Genomic DNA, 22,835 nt, shown 5'->3' on the forward strand with positions numbered 1-22,835 from the left:
GTTTCATGCCATCGTGAAGCCAGTTTACGATCATCTGCTCCATCCATCAATGGCAGGCTGCCTTTCCTGCCACCACACGTTGGGAACCTAATTTCAATACTTTAGTATCTCATTATAAGTCCTGCTCATCGGAATCATACCCCCATGCTGGATCATTTGGGCACGTCGGCGTAATTGCACACTGACTTGTATCAAAACTGTACATAAACAACGTGCACCTAGCAACCTGCACTTCGCTCAGGACTTTGAACCTTATTTGCCTACCATGCTTCGGGTAGCACTCACAGTCAGCAGCGCCAGGCTTCACTGATAGCACCACATCACTTTTAGGGGGCGCACAGGCAGGTCTCTACCTACCAGACCAGCCGTAAGTTGGGGGTGGCTTTTCCACAGCTGCAGGGTGAGGGCTTGCTTGGGGAATGGAGGAGGGAAGTGTCCTGAGGCTGCAGGACGAGTGTTGTACTGGGGAAGTGGGGTATCCAAGGGTGAGTATGGGGGCACATGTTGGTCTGTGCAAGTGGCCTCAAGATGGTGAGGGCTGAGGAGGTAGTCTCCAGAGGAGATGAGGCCAGGTGGACATGAGAGGGTCTGTATGAGAGAGTGAGTGATGATGTCCCTTGAGCTGGCAGTGAGTGAGATGCCAGTGAATGTGTGATGGCCTTGTGAGTCCGTGAGTTTAGAGTGATGAGAAGTTTGCCTTACCCTGGTGGCATGGAGGAGATCATTCATCCTCATTCTGCACTGGATGACCGACTTTTTGTATGCAGCATTGGCACTGGCCACCTCTGCCACCACCTCCCAACCTGAAGTGGTGAGACTGATAGGCCTCCAGTAGCCAGAGTGGGGGTAGAGGACATCGAGGTGGGCCTCCACGGCATCCGGAAGGCGTGCCAGGAATGCGTCACTGAATCAGAGGGCTGCACTCTTATTGGCTTTTGGGGCCGTGTCTTCACCGGAGCAGTCCTGGGCTGCAAGCATTGAGAAGTGTGTGTGTGGCTGCAATTTAAGTATGGCGCCCTGCGTGAGGAAGCGGTGAGATAACGGTGTGGTGGGGAAATCAGAGGCCGTCTGCCAGCGAGACGGTATGTTTCCTGTGGCTGCATAATTAACGAGGCTGGAATGGGACGAAACGGCGTGAAAACCTGCCATTGCAGCCGGTGGATAAAACAACATTTTTCCCCGCCTTCTTTGTGCAAGTTTGGCACGATTAGTCTGAAAAGGTGGTAGAGGCAGAAAAATTTATCACATTTAAAAAGTACTTTGATATGTATTTAAAGTGCCTATAAAGCTCAGGTCAAGAACTGGAAAGTGGGATTTGGCTGGATAGATTTTTTTGGCCAGCACAGACACCATGAGCTGAATGGCTTCCTTCTGTACACTAAGTTTCTATGATTCTAAAGCTCTCTCTCTCTCTGTCTTTCTCTTCTCCTTTAAGATGCTCCTTAAAATCTACCTTCTTGGTCAGGCTTTTTGTCACCTGTCCCAATATTTGTCTCTGTGGCTTTAAGTCAAATTTCATTTGATAACGCTCTTGTTAAAGCACCTTGGGATATTTTACTATCTTAAAGGCATAATATAAATGCAAGTTGTTGTTATTTGAGTTATCAGAATACCTCAGTCATGGGTTATGAATATTCCCCCACAATTCCAAATCAACAGAAGAGGCTGAATAAAGTTTTAATTGAGGTGCATAGAATTAAGAGGGGCCTAGATAGAATAGATAGGGAGAAATTATTTCCTTGGGATATTTCACTATTTTATTGACATCTTACTGCAGTCCTACACTTTAAGCCACACAGCCAATTTGTATATGTAAATGTTTAAATCTTGTATGAAATCTGAATTCCCAATATGTTGCAACGTAGTCACTTGTTTTGTAGTTGGAAGCAAATTGGTAAACCGTGATATTTCCACTATAGTTTTGCCATCACAACCCTGATGCATTATTCTTTCACTCACTGTTAGACTGTGGTCTCCATGTCACTTTCTAGCACACTGCTAATTTTCCATGATTGTGAGAAAATGATTGGTCATCCAGCAACTCTTTGTGGCAGCACAATTGGGATCAAGAACACAGTCAAAGATTATGAGAACATATCCCACTATAAACACACGGGGCTCCAATGTACCATCTTTATTTATCAATTCAATGGCAATATGTTTCCATGGCTAGCTCTTGCTTAGGTGTACAGATTTCTCCATCCATTTTCTTGATGCTTGTGTTGTATTACACAAATGTGAAAACAATAAACTGGCTATGTTTTCTTACTATTTAAAAAAAAAATAATTCCTCCTAGCTGGGACAAGGGGTTCCCAAAAAGCTATTGGTGCCAATTTAATAGCAAGTCCCCTGCATTGAAATAAAGGTGCCCTCTCTTTCCAATGTATATTCAGCAGAGGTACTACCTGATGCAGTAGAGCTATATTGATCAAAAAGAGTGTAACCCAGTGTCAAATAGAATGCTCACATTAATTTGATTACCTTTCCTTGTTTCTAGTAAATTACTCTATGACTCTATGTTTGCGGACACCGATAACCTTTCCTTATCCCTTCTCTTTCAAAATTGCTGTCAGCACCTCCTTAAAAAAGTGACACTTCTTCCATCTGTACTGTCAAACTACCACTCCGTGTCGGACTCCTTTTCCTAAGGAGGAAGAATAGGAATATTTGCAATAAGACAAACTGCAGTGTGCCGAAGAAAAGAAAAACTACCCTGTATATTTGCTGTACCTTTGCAGTACAGAAAAGATAGTCAGCAATGATTTAAATACTCAATATTACACAAATTGCATGGCAGTACTGAAACCTACTAACCATAAGAACTCATCTCAATTCCTGGGATGTGTTAATTTAAAAAGAAAGACTTGCATTTAGATAGCATAGTTCATTACCACCAGACAGCTCAAAGTGCTATACTACCAATGAGTATTTTTTAAAGTGTAGTCACGGTTATATTACTGGAAATGTGGCAGCCAATACACACACAGAAACCTCCAACAAACAGCAATGTGATAATAACCAGATAATCTGCTTTTTGTGATTTTGATTGAGGGATAAACATCGGCCAGGATAACCTAAATAGTACCATGGGATCTTTAACATTCAATGAGCAGGCAGATTGGGCCTCGGTTTAACATCACATCCAAAAGACAATAACTCTGACAGTGCAGCATTCCCTCAGTACCTCACTGGAGTGCCAGATTTGATTTTTGTACTTAAGACCTGGAGTGGGACTGGAGCCCCGGAACCTCGTGACTCAGACGTGAGAGTGCTACCCACTGAGCCATGGCTGACACACTAAATTTATCTGACCTCAGTCGGGACAAACATTAACTTCAATGCCTCTGGACTAGTTGGGTAGGGGAAAAGATAAGTCAGAGTTCCTGATCATGATCCACTGATTCCATCAGGGAAGTGAACACATGTGGACATCAGATCAGAACAGGAAGGTTGGGCTTATCATCAATAATGCCATCCCCAAAACAACAGCCTGTCAAAGTGCTGTTTGAAATGCTGGTCAATGTATAGCTGGTCAATACCGTAGAAGTCCAATAGATGTTAATCAACCACAACTCCTGGATAACCTGCAGGTTTAATTCTCATGAATTTTGGGAAACAGGATTTAAGATAAGATTATATCTGCGTGACATAGCCATCACTACAAGCAGATTTCACTGTATTACATGTTGGGGGAAAAATCAGAGAATAGAAATTAATGATAACATTATCAAAGGAGTGAAAGATTAAAAATATCTCAAGTTACAGATGTTTGAAAGTATTTTTGTAGACGGAGAAGGTTATATGAAGGGCAAAACGGATAATAAGTTTTATATTTAGGGGACACTAAAAACATCAGCAAGAAGGTGATGATTAAATCTGTGCAAGATATGGATGAGATCACAGTTGGAACATTTTTTTCACTTTGGGACATTCCATTTTAGAAATATTGAAACAATGGAAAAGATGCATTGTGGATTTATTAGGGTTATTCCAGAATAAAAGGATAAGTTATGATAAGAGACTTGGTAAAAATAGAACATATTACAGCACAGAATGTTAAGCATGGATCTGGTAGAAGTGCTAAATACTGTAACAATTTGAGAGGTAATAGTGAAACATTATTCTCACAATAAATAGATGATTAGGGACAAAAATCCAGCGATAAAAGCAAAAAGATGTCTGGGTGAAATTTTTCGTGTAAAGGGTTATTAGAATATCAAATACATTTCTCCAAGTGGCCCCCAAAGCTGAGCCAATCGTAGCTTTTTGGATCCACAGATGTTCACAACACAGAAGGCCATTTTATCCATCAAGTCGGTGCCAGCTCTTTGCTGTATCAATCCAAAACTAATCCCACTGCCCTGCTCTTTTCCAATTGTCATGTTTCAAGTATTTATCCCCTTTTCCCTTAAACGGGGCAGTGCTCTCTGTCTTGATAATTTTACAACCAGAGTCTTTACCTAGTCGAACTATTGACTAATTTAAAAAATCTCACCTTAGCCTCCAGTGCTGCAATGGAAACAGTCTCATTATCTCAATGAAGTCTCTCTTCAGATTGGCAGCTTTTCTTTCCTGCTATCAACCTGTTGTAAAAATGGCTTTACTCTCTTTTTTATAATGGGGCATCCATAATGTCACACAATTATGGCTGAAGCATTGCTTTGTATAAGTGCATTCCCCAGTAGTTTCATTGTCTGTGCTATTGTTGGCAGGCCTGATAAGCTGATAAACAGGTTAGAGAGTGATTTATGATGTCTCATTCCCAATATTTCCACATAATAAGAAGGAGAAAAGCAGAAAAAGAGGAGGCACATCTTACTGGAGAAAGATATCCTGCCCATGTGCCCAAAGATACAGATCTTAAAATATTATGGGTTGGATTTTCCGGCCCCGCCTGCCACTGGGATCATCCTGTCCTGTGAAAGTCAAAGGACATTTGGCTGGACCACTGAATCCCCCACAGCGGGTCCTGCCACGAAAGGGTGCCCTCACGCCTTCTCCTCCCTCCCAGAAACATGATAGGATCCCCCTTGTCCTCACTTATCACCCCACCAGCCTCCACATTCAAAGGATCATCCTCCGCCATTTCCACCAACACCAGCATGATGCCACCACCAAACACATCTTCCCTTCCCCCTCCATCCCTCCCCGGCGGCATTCTGTAGGGATCGTTCCCTCCGCGACACCCTGGTCCACCCCTCCATCACCCCCTACTCATCAACCCCCACCTATGGCACCTCCACATGCCCACGCAAAAGATGTAACACCTGCCCCTTCACTTCCTCTCTACTCACTGTCCAAGGGCCCAAACACTCCTTTCAAGTGAAGCAGCATTTCAATTGCATTTCCCCCAACTTAGTCTACTGCATTCGTTGCTCCCAATGTGGTCTCCTCTACATTGGAGAGACCAAACGTAAACTGGGCGACCGCTTTGCAGAACACCTGCGGTCTGTCCGCAAGAATGACCCAAACCTCCCTGTCGCTTGCCATTTTAACACTCCACCCTGCTATCTTGCCCACATGTCTGTCCTTGGCTGGCTGCATTGTTCCAGTGAAGCCCAACGCAAACTGGAGGAACAGCACCTCATCTTCCGACCTTACAGCCTTCTGGACTGAATATTGAATTCAACAACTTTAGATCTTGACCTCCCTCCTCCATCCCCACCCCCTTTCTGTTTCTTCCCCCTTCCTTTTGTTTTTTCCAATAATTTATATAGATTTTTCTTTTCCCACCTATTTCCATTATTTTTAAATATTTTATGCTCCCCACCCCCACTAGAGCTATACCTTGAGTGCCCTACCCTCCATTCTTAATTAGCACATTTGTTTAGATAATATCACCAACTTCAACACCTCTGTGTTCTTTTGTTCTTTTGTCTGTGACATCTTTTGATTATCTGCTCCTATTACTGCTTGCTTGTCCCTACAACCACACCACCCCCCTCCACTTCTCTTCCCAGCCCCCCCCACCCCCCCCACCTTATATTTCACCCCTCTCCTTGGATTCACCTAGTTCTGCTGAAGGGTCATGAGGACTCGAAACTTCAACTCTTTTCTTCTCCGCCGATGCTGCCAGACCTGCTGAGTTTTTCCAGGTAATTCTGTTTTTGTTTTGGATTTCCAGCATCCGCAGTATTTTTGTTTTTATCTTTTTGTTTTTATCTCTTTGGAAAATCCCGGCCTATGTATTTTTGAGCTGGAGTCTCAAACTCACAAGCAAGTCCATTTGTAAAATTCCATGACCAAAGCAACAGTTAAACTCCGAATGACCATAAGTTCTATACAGGTTTGAGGATAGTTAAATTTTATGGCCTTAGAAGGACAATCACACACCTTATTAGCGGAATGATACATTGTGCATTTCATGATGTACCACTTACCTTATAAAGCTGGCTACCATCAAACTACCTGTGAGTGACACTATAAGTTAAAAACAAAAACAGCACATGTAGTATGTGTTTGTCTGTTACATCTGTGTAGAACCCTATTTGCAAATGCCTGTGCCACAGTTATACTTGATTGGCTCAAAGTTTATATTCACAAAACAACAAATCATAACTGACAGCCAGCATACCAACTGCTAGGCCAGAATGAAGTCCAGCAATCATGACATTCAAAACAGTACAAATCAAAAATGGGAAGTCAGCAACAGCTAGCAAAAACGTACATTTAGCTATCATCTTAGGTTCTCAATTAAGCTAAGTGTACTACTGAAGTAAGGCCAGTAACGTTTAAACATTTACAACATTTACAAGAAAATGGACTTCATTTTGCTCTGAGCAATGAAAGTGTAGCACCAGCTGTCCATTAGACTTTCAATTGGCTCTGGCGTGGCAGGTTGCTGTCAGCCAAATGTCTAAAAACTCAGCATCCTCTGCAGGGTATCCAGAACCTGTGTGAACATGGCAAGGAACTGTGCATCACCTCAACAAATCACTGAAGAATCGTTAATGAGCAATGCAGAACCTGAACCGGGAATTATCAGTTAGAATATTGAATTCAATATCAAACCAAGTATAGAAAGTGAAATAAAAAGAGGGAAAGGAAGTTTGGATTAAGAGAAATCAACGAAACAGAAAAAAGTTATAAAGTTGTTAAAAAAATCTCAAACAATAATTAAAAGTTGAAGGAAGGTTGAACTCTTGTAAAGTTAATTTTTCGTGCCAGAAAGGTTATTTGACAGTAGTACCCACATACTATTACAGGTGTACTTAGCCTAGACTGGAATAGCCCAAACATTTTTGGCAAGCAGTCCACAGAACAACTTCACATTGTTCAATACATTTGAATGGTCAGAAGGAGAAATACCATCTACATGTAGTTTTGAAGGAGGACAATCTTGGACACTAATATCTGTAATTCCACACTTAACTGTGCATGCGCAGTCACTGTAAAGTTGCTGGCCAGTTTGCAAATAAACAATAGTTAGTACTATTAGCTTCACCATTAATTTTAAATTTACAATCCCATTCTCTATTGTACCCTGACGCCAACTCATGCCTTCCATCCCTCAGGCACCCTCATACCCTTATGGAATCTCTATGCCAACATATGCCCCTATCTCCCATGACCCTCATAGCCCCCCATGGACCCTCCATACCAGTTCATGCCTCTCACCCACTCCTATTCCCCCTCATATCTTTATGACCCCTCCATGCCAAATCATGACCTCTCCCATGTCCCCCCTTACTCCCTATGGCTGCTCATATCCCCATGCTATTTCCATAGCCATTCACACAGGGTCCACCATGGGCAAACCTCAGCAGCCATGTGGAGATGGATTAAAAAAACCTCTAACATCTAATACTGCTGTCACTCATGCACACTGATAGTGAAAACAATTCCATTCATGAAACCCATTAAAAGATTTTAAGTACCCTCAAGTGGTTAATCTCTCATAAAAACAAACAAACTTGTATTCAGACTCCTTACATCAAATACAGCTAATCCTTTAATAGTCTCTTTTAAACTGTCAATCAAGCTATGAGCTCAGAACCCCCGATGAGGTAATAATCACTTTAAAACTCAGTCAAGCATTTATAATCTTAGAATAATAGCCCTTGGGAAATGTCAACAAAGAGCTCTAATTGAAACTGCACGAACATATGGCAATTTTTTTTTCTAATCTACTGTAGATGGCATATCAATTAAAGCAGTCCAGCAGAAAGTGTTATTTCAACTTTCCCTGACAGCTTCAGCCTGTGTTTATTCACATTTAAAGAGAAGGAGCTTAAAAAATCTTCAGGTCATGACACGTAAATAGACATTCACTCTTCAAGACTGCTTATGTCTACTCTATCAATTCCTGACTCTCACACTGAGAGTTAAGACCCTTGGAACAGCCAAAATGGGATCTGTTTGAACTCAACACTAAGGGAAGACTGCTCCCCTCATCAGGAGGAAAGTGCAGGAGCGGGTGTGGGCAGGCACGCTGATCAGGGGTGCACCGCCAATTTAAGTGGGCGGGCCAATTAAATAATTTCCTCAGCTGGGAGTGCACTCTTTCACGCATGCACATGAAAGAGCACACTGATCGCCCTGAGGCTAAGTGCTGTCTCAGAGAGATCGGCTCGAAATTAAAACAAAAAATTTCCCTGACATGTCCCCTCATGTGACACTATCACATGAGTTGGGACATGTCCATCAATTTAACTCAAACCAACTTTGTAAAAACCCTCATGAAACCTCATCTCACCAGGACTCCCAGCCTGCCCACCAGGTTGGACGGGCAGCCCTGTCAATGACCTAAATTGTTTTATTAATGGCTTCAATAGGCCGTTGACAGGTCGGCGGGCGCACAGCTGACTCGGCTGCGCCCCCGTCGACCTGAAAATGGAAACGACACGGAGCAACGAAATTACTGAGACTGAACCCCCCCCCACTATTTTATGGTGTGGGTCGTGGAAAGCCATTTTTGGAATAATGAAATAAACTGGAGTTTGCTTTTATGCAAAATATCAAACACAAATTAAAGAATGAGCTCAGGTAATTTTTCTGAAGAAACTATACTCAAGCAGTGATTTACAGCATTAGAAACAAATTTTCAACAACACTAAATTTTCAAAATGGAATCTTTAAATGCTGTAATGTATTTTAAGTTTATTTACAGCATCTGCAACTTTGTAACAAAGATATAAAAAAGATAAACTTTACAATAATTTGATTAAAACATGCCTACAATAGAATCATGCATCTGAAATGCCTCCAGCTTCCTCTATCAGGGAAATGTGTCTGTTTGAGAAGCCTGAGTGTAGAGTTTACAGTGTTTCCTGTAGCCTCAGCTGAAAAGATTCAACAAAGTTACTGCTCTCAGAATGCAGTTCAGAACATAACATAAGAACTAGGAGCAGGAGTAGGCAATTCAGCCCCTCGAGCCTGCCCTGCCATTCATTACGATCATGGCTGATCTCATTTTGGCCTCAACTCCAATTTCCTGCCCTCTCCCCATAACCTTTCAACCCATTACTAATTAAAAATCTATCTCCTCCTTAAATTTATTCAGCATTCCGGCATCTACTGCACTCTGAAGTAGTAGATTCCACAGATTCACGATCCTTTGAGAAAAGTGATTCCTCCTCATCTCTGATTTAAATCCATCCCTTAGCCTAAAACGATGGCCTCTCATTCTAGAAAGCCCCACAAGGGAAAACATCTGCTCCATGTCTACTTTGTTTATCCCCTTTAGCATCTTATATAGCTCAATTAGATCACCTCTCATCCTTCTAAACTCTAGCGAGTATAGGCCTAAACTGCTCAATCGCTCCTCATAAAACAAGCCCCGCATCTCTGGAATCAATCTAGTGAACCTCCTCTGAACCGTCTCCAGTGCAACTACATCCTTCCTCAAGTAAGGGGACCAAAACTGTGCACAGTACTCCAGATGTGGTCTCACTAATGCCTTGTACAGTTGCAACAACACTTCCCTATTTTTATACTCTATTCCTTTAGCAATAAATGCCAAAATTCCATTTGCCTTCCTTATTACCTGCTGTACCTGCATACTAGCTTTCAGCGATTCATGCACAAGGACACCCAGATCCCTCTGCATTGAATTATTCTGAAGTTTCTCTCCATTTAAATAATAAGTTGCCTTTTTATTCTTCCGACTAAAATGGATAACCTCACACTTATCCATGTTAAACTCCATCTGCCAAATTTTGGTCTATTCACCTAACTTGTCCATATCCATTTGTAAATTTCTTATTTCTTCATTGCAACTCACTTTCCCACCTATTTTGGTGTCATCTGCAAGTTTAGCTATAGTATCTTCTTTCCCTGAATCCAAGTCATTGATATAGATTGTAAATATTTGGGGCCCAAGGACCGAATCCTGTGGCACCTCACTGGTTACATTTTGCCAGCCAGAAAAAGACCCATTTATCCCGACTCTCTGCTTTCTGTTGGTTAGCCAATCCTCTATCCAAGCTAATATATTAGCCCTAACTCTGTGTGATCTTATCTTATCTTGTGTATTAATCTTTTGTGCAGCACCTTATCAATTGTGACTGCTGCATCCAGATTTTCATTTCTGTTACAATATGCTTTTCCCTCTGGAACTCTCTTCCAAAAATATTCTTCCTTGCTATCTCTCACAGGTTCAAAAGCCTAAAAAAACCTTATTGATACTTTGTTGGTCTCTCTCCTCCCCTCCCCACCACACCACACCTCCTTCCTCCCCCTACCCCTATCCCCCTTCCCCCACCTTCCCCACAATAAACTGCATCACTTCCCACTAGGTATCCACTTCTCCCTCCTTGAGAATCTCTGAGATGGTTGTCTATGTCGGAGTACCATGTAAATGCGAATTGTTGTAATTCTCAGTGCCTGCGTACAGTGGGTTAAACTAGCAATCATTTCCTATTGTTTAGTTTATCAGTCAACTCCACTTACATAAATTTCCTGTCAAGGGAGTGGAAAGTAAAAGTTTGTAGCCCTGATAACACCCATCTGGTTTCACAGCCATAAAATAGAATAATTTTAATCACAAGTTCACTGAATCTGTATCTTTTAGGTCCAGCTTACACACTTGACTAAGTTTACAGTCAAGTATGCACAATGCCATTTCAACAACCTACCAGTAATAGAAGAACTTAACAGTTTATTTTCCAAGCTATTCATGCTACAATTGGAACAAGTGATGTACTTCAAATTGGTGTTTGGTGTTTATTACTTTTACTGCCAATTAAAAATGTAAGTTTCTAGATTATGTATATATATATATATAATATGAAATTCGAAGACTTGCCTTCACATTTATCCATTACCCCGTGCTCATTGGCTCCTAGCTGAGTAACGTCTCAGTTTTAAAATTCTCATCCTTATTTTCAAATCTCCATGGCCTTGTCTCCTCTCTTTTTCTGTAATGTCCTCCAGCCCCACAAGTCTTTGAGATCTCTGCACTTGTCTAATTCTGGCCCTCTAGAACTTCCTGATTGTAAGTGTTTCACCATTGCTGGCTGTGCTTTCAGCTGCCTTGCCCCTATTGAATGCAATGGGACTGAATATCAGTCACAGCGTAAAATGGGTGGCTGATCCAATGTCACCCATTTTGTGTCAAAGCTCAAGATGTACTTCTATTCCTAGAACTTAAGTTGCACTACTTGTGGAGGTACTGGCCATAATCCTTCAATCCTCCTGATATATGGGAGTGGTGCCTTAGACTTGGAGAACTGAAAATGTTACACCTTTCTTCAAAAAAGGGGAGGTAAGGCTAAGCCTAGCCAATACAAGCCAGTCAATTCAACCTTGGTGATGGGAAAGTTTTTAGAAACAATAATCCAGAACAAAATTATCAGTCACTTGGGTGACTGTGAATTAATTAAGAAAATTCAGCATGGATTTGTTAAAGACAAATTGTGTTTAACTGACATGATTGAGTGTTTTTGATGAGGTAGCAGAGATGGGGTAATGCAATTGATGTGGAGTATATGGACTTTTGAAAGACGTTTGATAGGTGCCACATAATAGGCTTTCCAGCAATGTGGAAGCCCATGATTAAAAGGGACATTGGCAGCATGGATATGAAGTTGGCTAAGTGAAAGTAGTGGTGAATGGTTTTTTTTGGACTGGAGTAAGATATATAGTGCAGATTTCAAAAGGAAATAGGATAAGCATCTGAAGAGAAAAAAATTCAGGGCGATGGGGAAAGTGTGGGGGAGTGGGACTAGCTGAGTTGCTCTTGCAGCAAGCTGGCACAGACACAGCAGCCTTCTGTGTTGCATGGCTCTATGATTCCATCTATCTTTTCCACACTATTTGTTATTTTACATTCTATGTAAGGTAATCTCAGTTGCACCCTTCCACAGCTGAAAACTCTAGTTTCTTCAATCTTTCATCATAAAACTGTTTTCTGAGGTTTGGGATCAGAATTGGGTGCCTTGGTTGTGGACCTGGCAATGTTGAGGAGTGATCATTTCAATAAGTTTCCTTTCATGAGATTGTTCTGGGTAAATGTGATGTATACTGTGGTACTGAGCCATGCATGGAAACAACTTGCGTTTATAATACCTTTAACATAACAAAACATCCAAAGCAAGAACTGTACTGAATCCAACAGCCCACGGAACAATGGTTTGTGGTACATTGTCAGGCAGCCCATGCCAATTATCCTGTGTGTTATGGCAGCCTAGGAAGTTGGAACAGTATCTCATCATAATGAAGCACTTTCAAAACAGTGGGGAGAATTAGGGATGGGTAGCAGGTAGATTCACTTGAGCAGTTGTGGGTAACCATATTCTAATGAGTTACCATCTTCAAAAAAGGCAGAAAATTAGAAACAAAAATCTTATAAGTTAAAAAGAAACATATTATCTAGGGGGCATATGGACATTAAATAGGTAATATTTCAAAGATTTTAGCAGTCAAAGCTCTTTTTTAACTCAGTAACATATATAGAACTGTCTTCCAAAAGATAGTCACATCTGAATTCCTTTTCTCTCCCTCGTTCCACCTCCCCTGCCCCGCAAAAAGATTAATAGCATGAAGATGCCACCACGTTCCATCCTGACCTGCTGAATTGAACAGGATTTGATGATACTTGTTGCAATCTTTCGTGATTCTGTTTTGATGCTGTTAGTTACTAGCAATCAATATTTCTCAAAGTGTCACAGTGAGATTGACAGGCAGAAAGGGGTGTGTGCACGTGAGATTACACCTGAGTGAGACATAGATTGAGTGAGGAGTTGGGAATTTGGTTCAGGTGGGAATTAGGGATAGATGGGAAAGAGGCACTCCTTATGCTACTTTTTTTCAGCCTCCAGTGGTTGGTGAATTTCCTTCCTTGCCTCCAAGCTAGGTGAGTGCAGCTTTCTATTGCTTTATTAAATTGTTAACTAGTGGATTAATTAAATAAATAAGGTTGGACAGAAATGGCAGGCCTGGTGATGTGCTGTGACTACAGTATATGGGAACCTGAGGGATGCACTGCAATCCCGTAGAACCATATCTGCTGAAAGTGTCTGCAGCTTAGGCAACTGCGGCTCTGAGTTGCTGAGCTGGAGTCTGAGTTGCGAACATAGCGGGGCATCAGGAAGGGGGAGAGATACCTTTGCACTTTTTTCCAGGAGACAGTCATTCATCTTAGGTTAGGCAGAACTTTACAGTTAGTCAATGGTCAGGACAGGAGGATGTGACTGAAGTCAGGCAGGTAAGGGGAACCAGCATGTAGTGACAGTGGAACTTCAGCCCCTGTCTTTGTCCAGCAGGTATGAGATGCTTGCTAACTGTGTGAATGAGGAGATGGACTTCACGGTGCATGAGTGGGCTGACCATGCACCATGGTAAAGGATGCCATTCAAGTGGGGCGAACAAAGAAGAATGTGATATTGATAGAAGACAGTCTAGTCAGGGGATAGATACTGCAATCAAGAGTGTGAGTCCAAACAGTTATGTTGCTTGCCTGGAGCTCAGGGCTGGAGAAGAATTGCAGTGGGAGGGGGAGGATACAGTGGTTGTGGTCCATGGAGGTATCGGTGACATAGGTAAGACGAGAAAGAGGTTCCGCATAAAGAGAATGAGGAGCTAGGCACTAACTTTTAAAAAAGCAGAACCTCAAAAGGTAATAATCTCTGGGTTATTACCTGAGCCATATGCAAATTGGCAAAGGGTGAATAAAATTAGAGAGATGAATGTGTGGCTCAAAGACTGCTGTGGAAGAAGTGGGTTCCAGTTCGTGGGGCACTGGAACCAGGGGAAAGTGGGGGCTATACTGTTGAGACAGGCTACACCTGAACCATGCTGGGACCAGTATTCTAGTGAGCCACATAACTTAGGAAGTGGAGAAGGTTCTAAACTAAATATGGGGGCAGGGGATCAAATTTGTGAAGATGTGGTAAATCAAGGAGTAGAGACGAGGCAAGAGAGAAAGGTACTAATATGGGAAAGGATACACAGACCATGACAAGAAGGGAAAGTGTACAAATCTAATAGTAAATCAGCAGATAAGGCACGAGGTTACAAAAATAATAAAAGGACAAAACAAAAGGCTCTGTATCTGAATGCATGTAGCGTTCGAATTAAAACAGCGCAAATAGAAATAAATGAGTATGATCCTATAGCCATTACAGAGACATTGCTGCAGGATGACATAGATTGGGTCCTGAATATTGAAGGGTACATGATATTTAGAAAGGACAAGAAGCTAGGAAAAGATAGAGGGGTGGCTCTCTTAATTAATGATGGTATTAGCACAATAAAGAGGGATAACCTAAGTTTAGGAAACCAGGATATAGAAGCAGTTTGGGTAGTGATGAGAAATGATAAAGACAAGAAGTCACTTATGGGAGTGGTGTGCAGGCCCCCTAAGAGTAACCACATGATAGGATGGGGTATAAAGGAAGAAATAATGGGAGCTTGTCAGAAAGGCACGGCAATAATCATGGGGATCTTTAATCTAAATATAGACTGGAAAAATCAGATGGGGAAACGTAGCCTAGATGAGGAATCTCAGAATGTTTTTTGGATAGTTTCTTGGCGCCAACCAGAAAGCAAGCTATACAAGATCTGGTATTGTGCAAGGAGATAGGAATAATTAATGACCTTGTAGTGAAGGCGCCCCTAGATAGCAGTGATCATAATATGATTGAAGTTTACATTCAGTTTGCAAGAGAGAAGAGTGGGTCTAAGACTCGTATTTTAAACTTAAATCAGGGCAATTACGATGACATGAAAGCAGAGCTAGCTAAAGTGAACTGGCAGTTTAGGTTAAGGGATAGGTCAAAGAGATGCAGTGGCAGACATTTAAGGGGATATTTCAGAATACACAGAATATATACATTCCAGCGAGAAAGAAAAAGACATAACGAGTCTACAAAGGGATATAGATTGGTTAGGTGAGTGGGCAAAGAACTGGCAAATAGAGTATAATGTGGGAAAATGTGAAATTGTCCATTTTGGTAGGAAGAATAAAAAAGAAGCATATTATATAAATGGTGAGAGATTGCAGAGCTCTGAGATGCGGAGGGATCTGGGTGTCCTAGAGCATGAATCGCAAAAGGATGTATGCAGGTATAGCAAGTAATTAGGAAAGCTAAGAGAATGTTATTGTTTATTGCAAGAGGAATTGAATACAAAAGTGGAGAGGTTATGTTTCAGTTACACATGGCACTGGTGCGAATACATCAGAAGTACTGTGTACCATAATAATCTCCATATTCAAGGAAGGATGTAAATGCATTGGAAACAGTTCAGAATAAGGTTTACAAGACTAATACCTGTAATGGGCAGGTTGCCTTATGAGGAAATGATGGACAGGCTAGGCTTGAATCCTCTGGAGTTTAGAAGAGTAAGAGGCGACTTGATTGAAATATAAAAGATCTTGAGCGGTCTTGACAGGGTGGATGTGGAAAGGATGTTTCCTCTTGTGGGAGAATCTAGAACTAGGGGTCAATGTTTAAAAGTAAGGGGTTGCAAATTTAAGACTGTGAAAAGGATAATTTTTTTTCTCACAGAGGGCTGAGTCTTTGGAACTCTCTTCCTCAAAGAACAGTGGAAGCAGAGATTTTAAATATTTTTAAGGCAGAGGTAGATCAATTCTTGATAACCAAAGGGGTGAAAGGTTATTAGGGTTAATCAGGAATGTGGATTTGAGGTTACAATCAGATCAGCCATGATCTTATTGAATAGCGAAGCAGGCTTGAGGGGCCAAGTGGTCTACTCCTCGTATGTTCATATATCAGGGCTGGACCGTCACGGTGAGATTGAACGGGTTGGACTGTCACAGTAAGATTGACAGATTTGGACTGTCACAGTGAGATTGACCAGGCTGGACCGTCACAGTGAGATTGACGGGGCTGGACCGTCACAGTGAGATTGAACGGGGCTGGACCGTCACAGTGAGATTGAACGGGACTGGACTGTCACAGTGAGATTGACCGGGCTGGACCGTCACAGTGAGATTGACAGGGCTGGACCGTCACAGTGAGATTGAACGGGGCTGGACTGTCACAGTGAGATTGAACGGGGCTGGACCGTCACAGTGAGACTGAACGGGGCTGGACCATCACAGAGAGATTGACAGGGCTGGGCATCACAGTGAGATTGACAGGGCTGGACTGTCACAGTGAGATCAACAGAGAGCTGGACCATCACAGTGTGACTGACAAGGCTGGACCGTCACAGTTTGATTGACAAGGCTGGACCATCACTGTGAGATTGACAGCACTGGACCGTCACTGTAAGATTGACAGGGCTGGACCGTCACTGTAAGATTGACAGGGCTGGACTAACATAGTCAGATTGACAGAGGTGGACAGGCCTGGGCATGGTGAAATGGGGCAGGGTGGAATGTCATAGTAAGCTTATTCCAAATAAATTAAATGATTGATGTAGATGGTGCGATGGGAATTGTAAGCATTTATGCAGAAGTCAGTTCTGGGTTAGTCACATGCTCATCCCAGATCAAAATCCCAATGAGAAATCATTGCTTACATATACGTACCCATAATTCATTGAGTCTCTCTCCTCACTACCTTTCAAGGCTGTAGCATATACCAGGTTCCTTTCCATTTTGGCTCCTTGTCTAGTAAAATGAGCATATCATACAGCAATGTACCAGTACAGACACAAAAGACTCATTGGTATTGAAGAACAGCTTGAATGAGATATGCAATTTCACGTTTGAACATCTGACACCAGAAGTGCAAAACTGTGCGAAGATAATCAAATTTTGTCTTTATAAAGTAATAACATGCAATTTGCAGGAATATAATTTTCAGAAAAATACAGGAAAATAAAGTACAACAAAAAAGCTTATTAGATTCAAAGTAAATTTCAGGATTTTAATGGTATGTGTATACATCGTATTACATAAGTTTACAAAACACCATGTCCAATTCCAAGTTCTTTTTTCTGGGGAGCTTCCGGAGACTGGATCCATTTTGTTAGTTTACATAAGAGATACAAAATCAAGTCAGAAGGATCCAGTCACCTACATCATTAAAGTCACACTTACTCTATCAACATGCTGTGACTATGTTCTTTCAGTGGAATATGGCAAAACTAAAATGAGGCAGTGTGCCATCACACAATGGAGATAGGAGTTTGCACCTGTGATTACTACAAACGCTTTATGCATGATAACAATTTACATCCTCTAACATATTTGCTGGTCAAAGTGCAGGCCCCTTTATGATGTAGAGTTGGGATCACAGAATGGATAATCACTCTGCCAAACATCTCCAATTGCTTTGTTCAAGATAAACTGACATTTCTGTGCTTGCCACTTCCAATTTCCTCCTTCAGTCCTATCTACATTGTTCCAATCAACACAGCTTTAATGTAATGTGTGATACTCTTAATTCGTTGCTACCTGATGTGGCAGCCCTGTAACCACTGGCATTTCAGATCAGTCTTACACTGATCAAAATGCTCTTTCCAGCCACACCCCAAAGAATGGAAGAAGGGCAAGAAAATTTCATTTACCCACCCACATTACATTTATTGAAAGATAGTCACAACGTTGTTGATGTTCAGGGATGGGATATCCTACCAGTGGTTGAAGTGGACAATGGATGGAGGTCAAAGTGCACTGTTGCACTGTGATTTGACAAAGTGCTGCCCTTTACCGCTCTTTCCTCCATTTTATAATCTGTTGATGCAGTATCTGCCTCTTTATAAAAGCAACCAGCATATCTGTACTCATGACTCCTACCTATTGGGTGATCAGTAAATGGACCTTCCTGTCTGATTCAGAGTCAAGTATGTTAGCAATGAATTAAGGCTAAATAAACCGCCCCCCCCCCCCCCAAACCAGCTTATATTTCATCCCTTTCCTATTTTCACTTAGTTCTATTGAAGGGTCATGAGGACTTGAAACTTCAACTGTGCTCTCCTTCGCCGATGCTGCCAGACCTGCTGAGTTTTTCCAGGTATTTCTGTTTCATTTTTGTAACTGACACATATGTGTGGCACCAACAATAAATAGCAATGGCTTTTGAGAAGGGGACACCTCATGTTACAGGTCAACACAAGCATTAGGAAATAAAAGCAAAAAACTGCGGATGGTGGAAATCCAATACAAAAATAAAAATACCTGGAAAAACTCAGCAGGTCTGACTGCATCTGCGGAGAGGAACACAGTTAACATTTCGAGTCCATATGACTCTTCAACAGAACTAAGGAAAAATAGAAAAGAGGTGAAATTTAAGCTGGTTTAAGGGGGGGTGGGGTGGGACAAGTAGAGCTGGATAGAGGGCCAGTGATAGGTGGAGATAGCCAAAAGATGCCATAGACAAAAGGACAACGAGGTGTTGAGGTTGGTGATATTATCTAAGGAAAATAGGTGGGAAAAGAAAAATCTATATAAATTATTGGAAAAAAGGGGGATCGGAAAGGGGATGGGGATGGAGGAGAGAGTTCACGATCTAAAACTGGTGAACTCAATATTCAGTCCGGAAGGCTGTAAAGTGCCTTGTCGGAAGATGAGGTGCTGTTCCTCCAGTTTCCCTTGAGCTTCACTGGAACATTGCAGCAGGCTAAGGACGGTCACGTGGGCATCAGAGCAGGGTGGAGTGTTGAAATGGCAAGCGACAGGGAGGTTTGGGTTATGCTTGTGGACAGAAGAAGGTATTCTGCAAAGCGGTCACCCAGTCTGCGTTTCGTCTCTCCAATGTAGTGGAAACCGCATTGGAAGCAGCGAATGCAGTAGACTAAATTGAGGGAAGTGCAAGTGAAATGCTGCTTCACTTGAAAGGAGTGTTTGGGTCCTTGGACGGTGAGGAGAGGGGAAGTAAAGGGACAGGTGTTGCACCTTCTGTGGTTGCATGGGAAGGTGCCGTGGGAGGGGGTTGAGGTGTAGGGGGTGAAGGAGGAGTGGACCAGGATGTCCCAGAGGGAACGATCCCTGCGGAATGCCGCCGGGGGGGTGAAGGGAAGATGTGTTTGGTGGTGGCATCATGCTGGAGTTGGTGGAAATAGCGAGGATGATCCTTTGAATGCGGAGGCTGATGGGGTGATAAGTGAGGTCAAGGGGGACCATATCATTGTTCTGGGAGGGAGAGGAAGTTGTGAGGACGGATGCGCGGGAGATGGGCTGGACATGTTTGAGGGCCCTGTCAACCACCGTGGGTGGAAAACCTCGGTTAAGGAAGAAGGAAGATATGCCTTTTGGTGGTGGCATCATGCTGGAGAACCCCCTCCCACGGCATCTTCCCATGCAACCACAGAAGGTGCAACACCTGCCCCTTTACTTCCCCTATTCTCACCATCCAAGGGCACAAACACTCCTTTCAAGTGAAGCAGCATTTCACTTGCACTTCCCTCAATTTAGTCTACTGCATTTGCTGCTCCCAATGCAGTTTCCTCTACATTGGAGAGACTAAACACAGACTGGGTGACCGCTTTGCGGAACACCTTCGGTCTGTCCGCAAGCATGACCCGGGCCTACCATTTCAATACTCCAACCTGCTCTCATGCCCACATGTCCATCCTTGGTATGCTGCAATGTTCCAGTGAAGCTCAACGCAACTGGAGGAACAGCGCCTCATCTTCTGACCAGGCACTTTACAGCCTACTGGACTGAATATTGAGTTCAACAATTTTAGATCATGAACTCTCTCCTCCATCCCCACCTCCCTTCCGATCCCCCTTTTTTCCAATAATTTATATCGATTTTTCTTTTCCTACCTATTTCCATTATTTTAAAATGTATTTCCATCCATTGTTTTATCTCTACCTTTGAGCCTATTTCGATCCCTTCCCCCCACCCTATCCCCACTAGGGCTATCTGTACTTTGCTCATCCTGCTTTCTACCCTTAATGTCACCTATTAGCACGTTCCTTAGATAATATCACCACTTTCAACACCCATTTGTCCTTTTGTCTATGACATCATTTGGCTATCTCCACCTATCAGTGGCCCTCTATCCAGCTTGACTTGTCCCACCTCTCCCTTAAACCAGCTTATATTTCACCTCTTTTCAATTTTTCCTTAGTTTTGTTGAAGAGTCATACGGACTCGAAACATTAACTGTGTTCTTCTCCACAGATGCTGTCAGACCTGCTGAGTTTTTCCAGGTATTTTTATATTTCTTTAGGAAATAAAATCTCCCTGTCTCAGTGACTGTTTCAGACTCAGAACCTACTTTAGACAACCTTCTACCAATGAGAGAGGAAGCAAAAGATGCCCTTGGCCCCTTCCAGCTCTTTATGTTGAGCGTAGCCACAGTCACAGTTGTGGTTGGACAAACAAGGAAAGGTGATTATCTGCTCTGATTTCCAAATCTCTCTCATACCCCATTTGCATTATAGAGCCTTTATATCAATGAGGTGCCTCTGGAGGATGGGACTGCAACTCGTGGTGGTTTCTTCCTCTCACTCCAGAAACAAAGCATGACAGCAATTATAAATCACTGCCATGGCCTTCTTGTCATTGAGTCAAGTTTGAATATTGAGGGAATTAAAATGGCTAACTCACCCCTAAATTCATTTTTTAAATAACTTCTGGGTTATACAGACTCTTGCCCAATATCCACGATGATACTGAGAAGGAACCAGAATCCTAATTGATTTTCATTCCCCAGTCCAAAAGTGCTATGCAGCGGTTCAAATCTGTCTCAGCTGAGATCAGCTAATTGAATACAGATTGGGTATTGTTTTCAGGATCTTACTGCTCTGCATGATGTAACTTCACAATTGACAATGGTTTTAAAAGCTGTACACCCTATGATACTTCAAACAAAACCCCAGAAAACAAAGAAGCCCTGTCAATACAGCTGTATCTGTGCATACCTATACTGCTAGGTTTAGTAACTCCAAGCTAGTTGTCCTAATTTTGTTATCAACAACATTTAGCTCCCCTTAAACAATATTATTAATTTAAAAAGGTGCAAAATCATAATTCACCATAACAACTTGATTCTTGAAAGAGAAAGAAGAGCCATGAAATAGTTTCTTGAATTAGTGAATCTGTTATAAAACAGCATAATGTGAAATTCTGAGATTATGTCCACATGAACTGTGAAAAACACCATGTAGTACAACAATAAATCTTGTAACTTCAAACTTGATGCTTATCTAGCAAGTATTTTGAGTCATATAATACATTTTAAAACATTGTTCATGGGACGGGAGTGTCACATTTATTGCCCATCTCTAATTGCCCTGGAGAAGGTGGTGGTGAGCTGCCTTCGTGAACTGCTGTAATGCATGTGGTGTAGGTACACGTGCGGTGCTGTTAGGGTGGGAGTTCCAGGATATTGATGAAGGGGTAGTGATATAATTCGAAGGCAATATGATTTGGAGGGGAACTTGTAGGTGATGCTGTTCCTGTTCTTCTGGGAAGTAGAGGTCACATGTTTGGAAGTTGCTATCAGAAGAGCCTTGGCAAGTTGCTGCATTGTATCCAGCAGTAGTGCAGCAGTAGTGGAGAGAATGAATGCTTAAGGTGGTGGATGGAGTGCCATCAAAATAAGTTGCTTCGAGATTCTTGAGTATTTTGGAACTGCACTCATCCAGGCAAGTGAAGAGTATTTTCTAATACTCCTGACTTGAGCCTTGTGAGGGGAGGAAAGGCTTAGGGGTGTAATATAATGAGTTGCTCACCATCTCGGCCTCTAACCTGCTCTCATGGTCACAGGACAGAGCATACAGGAATTACTAAATGAGGTATGTAAGAAAGGTACTGCAACAATCCTGGGTGACTTTAATCTACATGTAGATTGGGAGGATTGGTGGCCTGGAAAATGAGTTCATAGAGTGTTTTCGGGACAATTTCTTAGAGCAGTACATTTGAGAGCTAACCAGGGAGCAGGCTATCCTAAACCTGGTAATGTGCAACGAAACAGGATTAATCAATAACCTCAAGGTAAAGGAGCCTCTAAGTGACAGCGATCACATGATAGAATTTCATGTTCATTTTGAAAGCGAGAAGTGTGGGTCCATGAATAGTGTTTCAAACCTAAATAAAGGTAATTATGATGGTATGGAGGCAGGGCTGGCTAAGGTAAACCGGGAAACTCAGTTGAAAGGTAGATAGTAGAGTTGCAGTGGCAGACTTTTAAGGAGATATTTAATAACTCAGCAAAGATTTATCCCAGTGAGAAAGAAAAACTCTGCATCATCCATGGCTAAATAAGGAAGGTTATGATGGTATTAAATTGAAAGAAACACTGTACAAATCTGCAAAGATTAGTGGTAGATCAAAGGATTGGACAGATTTTAGAAATTAGATTTTAGAAAAGACAGAAATAAGGAGGGAGAAGATTAAATATGAGGGTAAACTAGCCAGTAATATAAAAGAAGATTGCAAGAGTTTTTTTAGATATATAAAGGGTAAGAGAGAGGCAAAAGTGGACATTGGGCCGCTGGAAAATGACGCTGGAGAAGTAGTAGTGGGGAA

General features: G+C 42.1%; 1 protein-coding gene across 3 annotated transcripts in view; it reads right to left on the reverse strand.

The window, feature by feature from the left end:
• st3gal2 (ST3 beta-galactoside alpha-2,3-sialyltransferase 2) overlaps positions 1 to 22,835 on the reverse strand; it is a 461,264-nt gene that overhangs the window by 395,838 nt on the left and 42,591 nt on the right. Inside the window, exon 1 of one of the 3 annotated variants that reach the window (XM_041191557.1) lies at positions 4,497 to 4,584. The exons of the other annotated variants lie outside the window; for them this stretch is intronic. The gene's annotated coding sequence lies outside the window, so the exon portion shown is untranslated. Of the gene's footprint in view, positions 1 to 4,496; positions 4,585 to 22,835 lie in introns of those variants that run through there. 3 annotated transcript variants of the gene reach the window in all.

The sequence above is a fragment of the Carcharodon carcharias genome, chromosome 7 (assembly GCF_017639515.1).
Source record: "Carcharodon carcharias isolate sCarCar2 chromosome 7, sCarCar2.pri, whole genome shotgun sequence".
NCBI classification, from domain to species: domain Eukaryota; kingdom Metazoa; phylum Chordata; class Chondrichthyes; order Lamniformes; family Lamnidae; genus Carcharodon; species Carcharodon carcharias.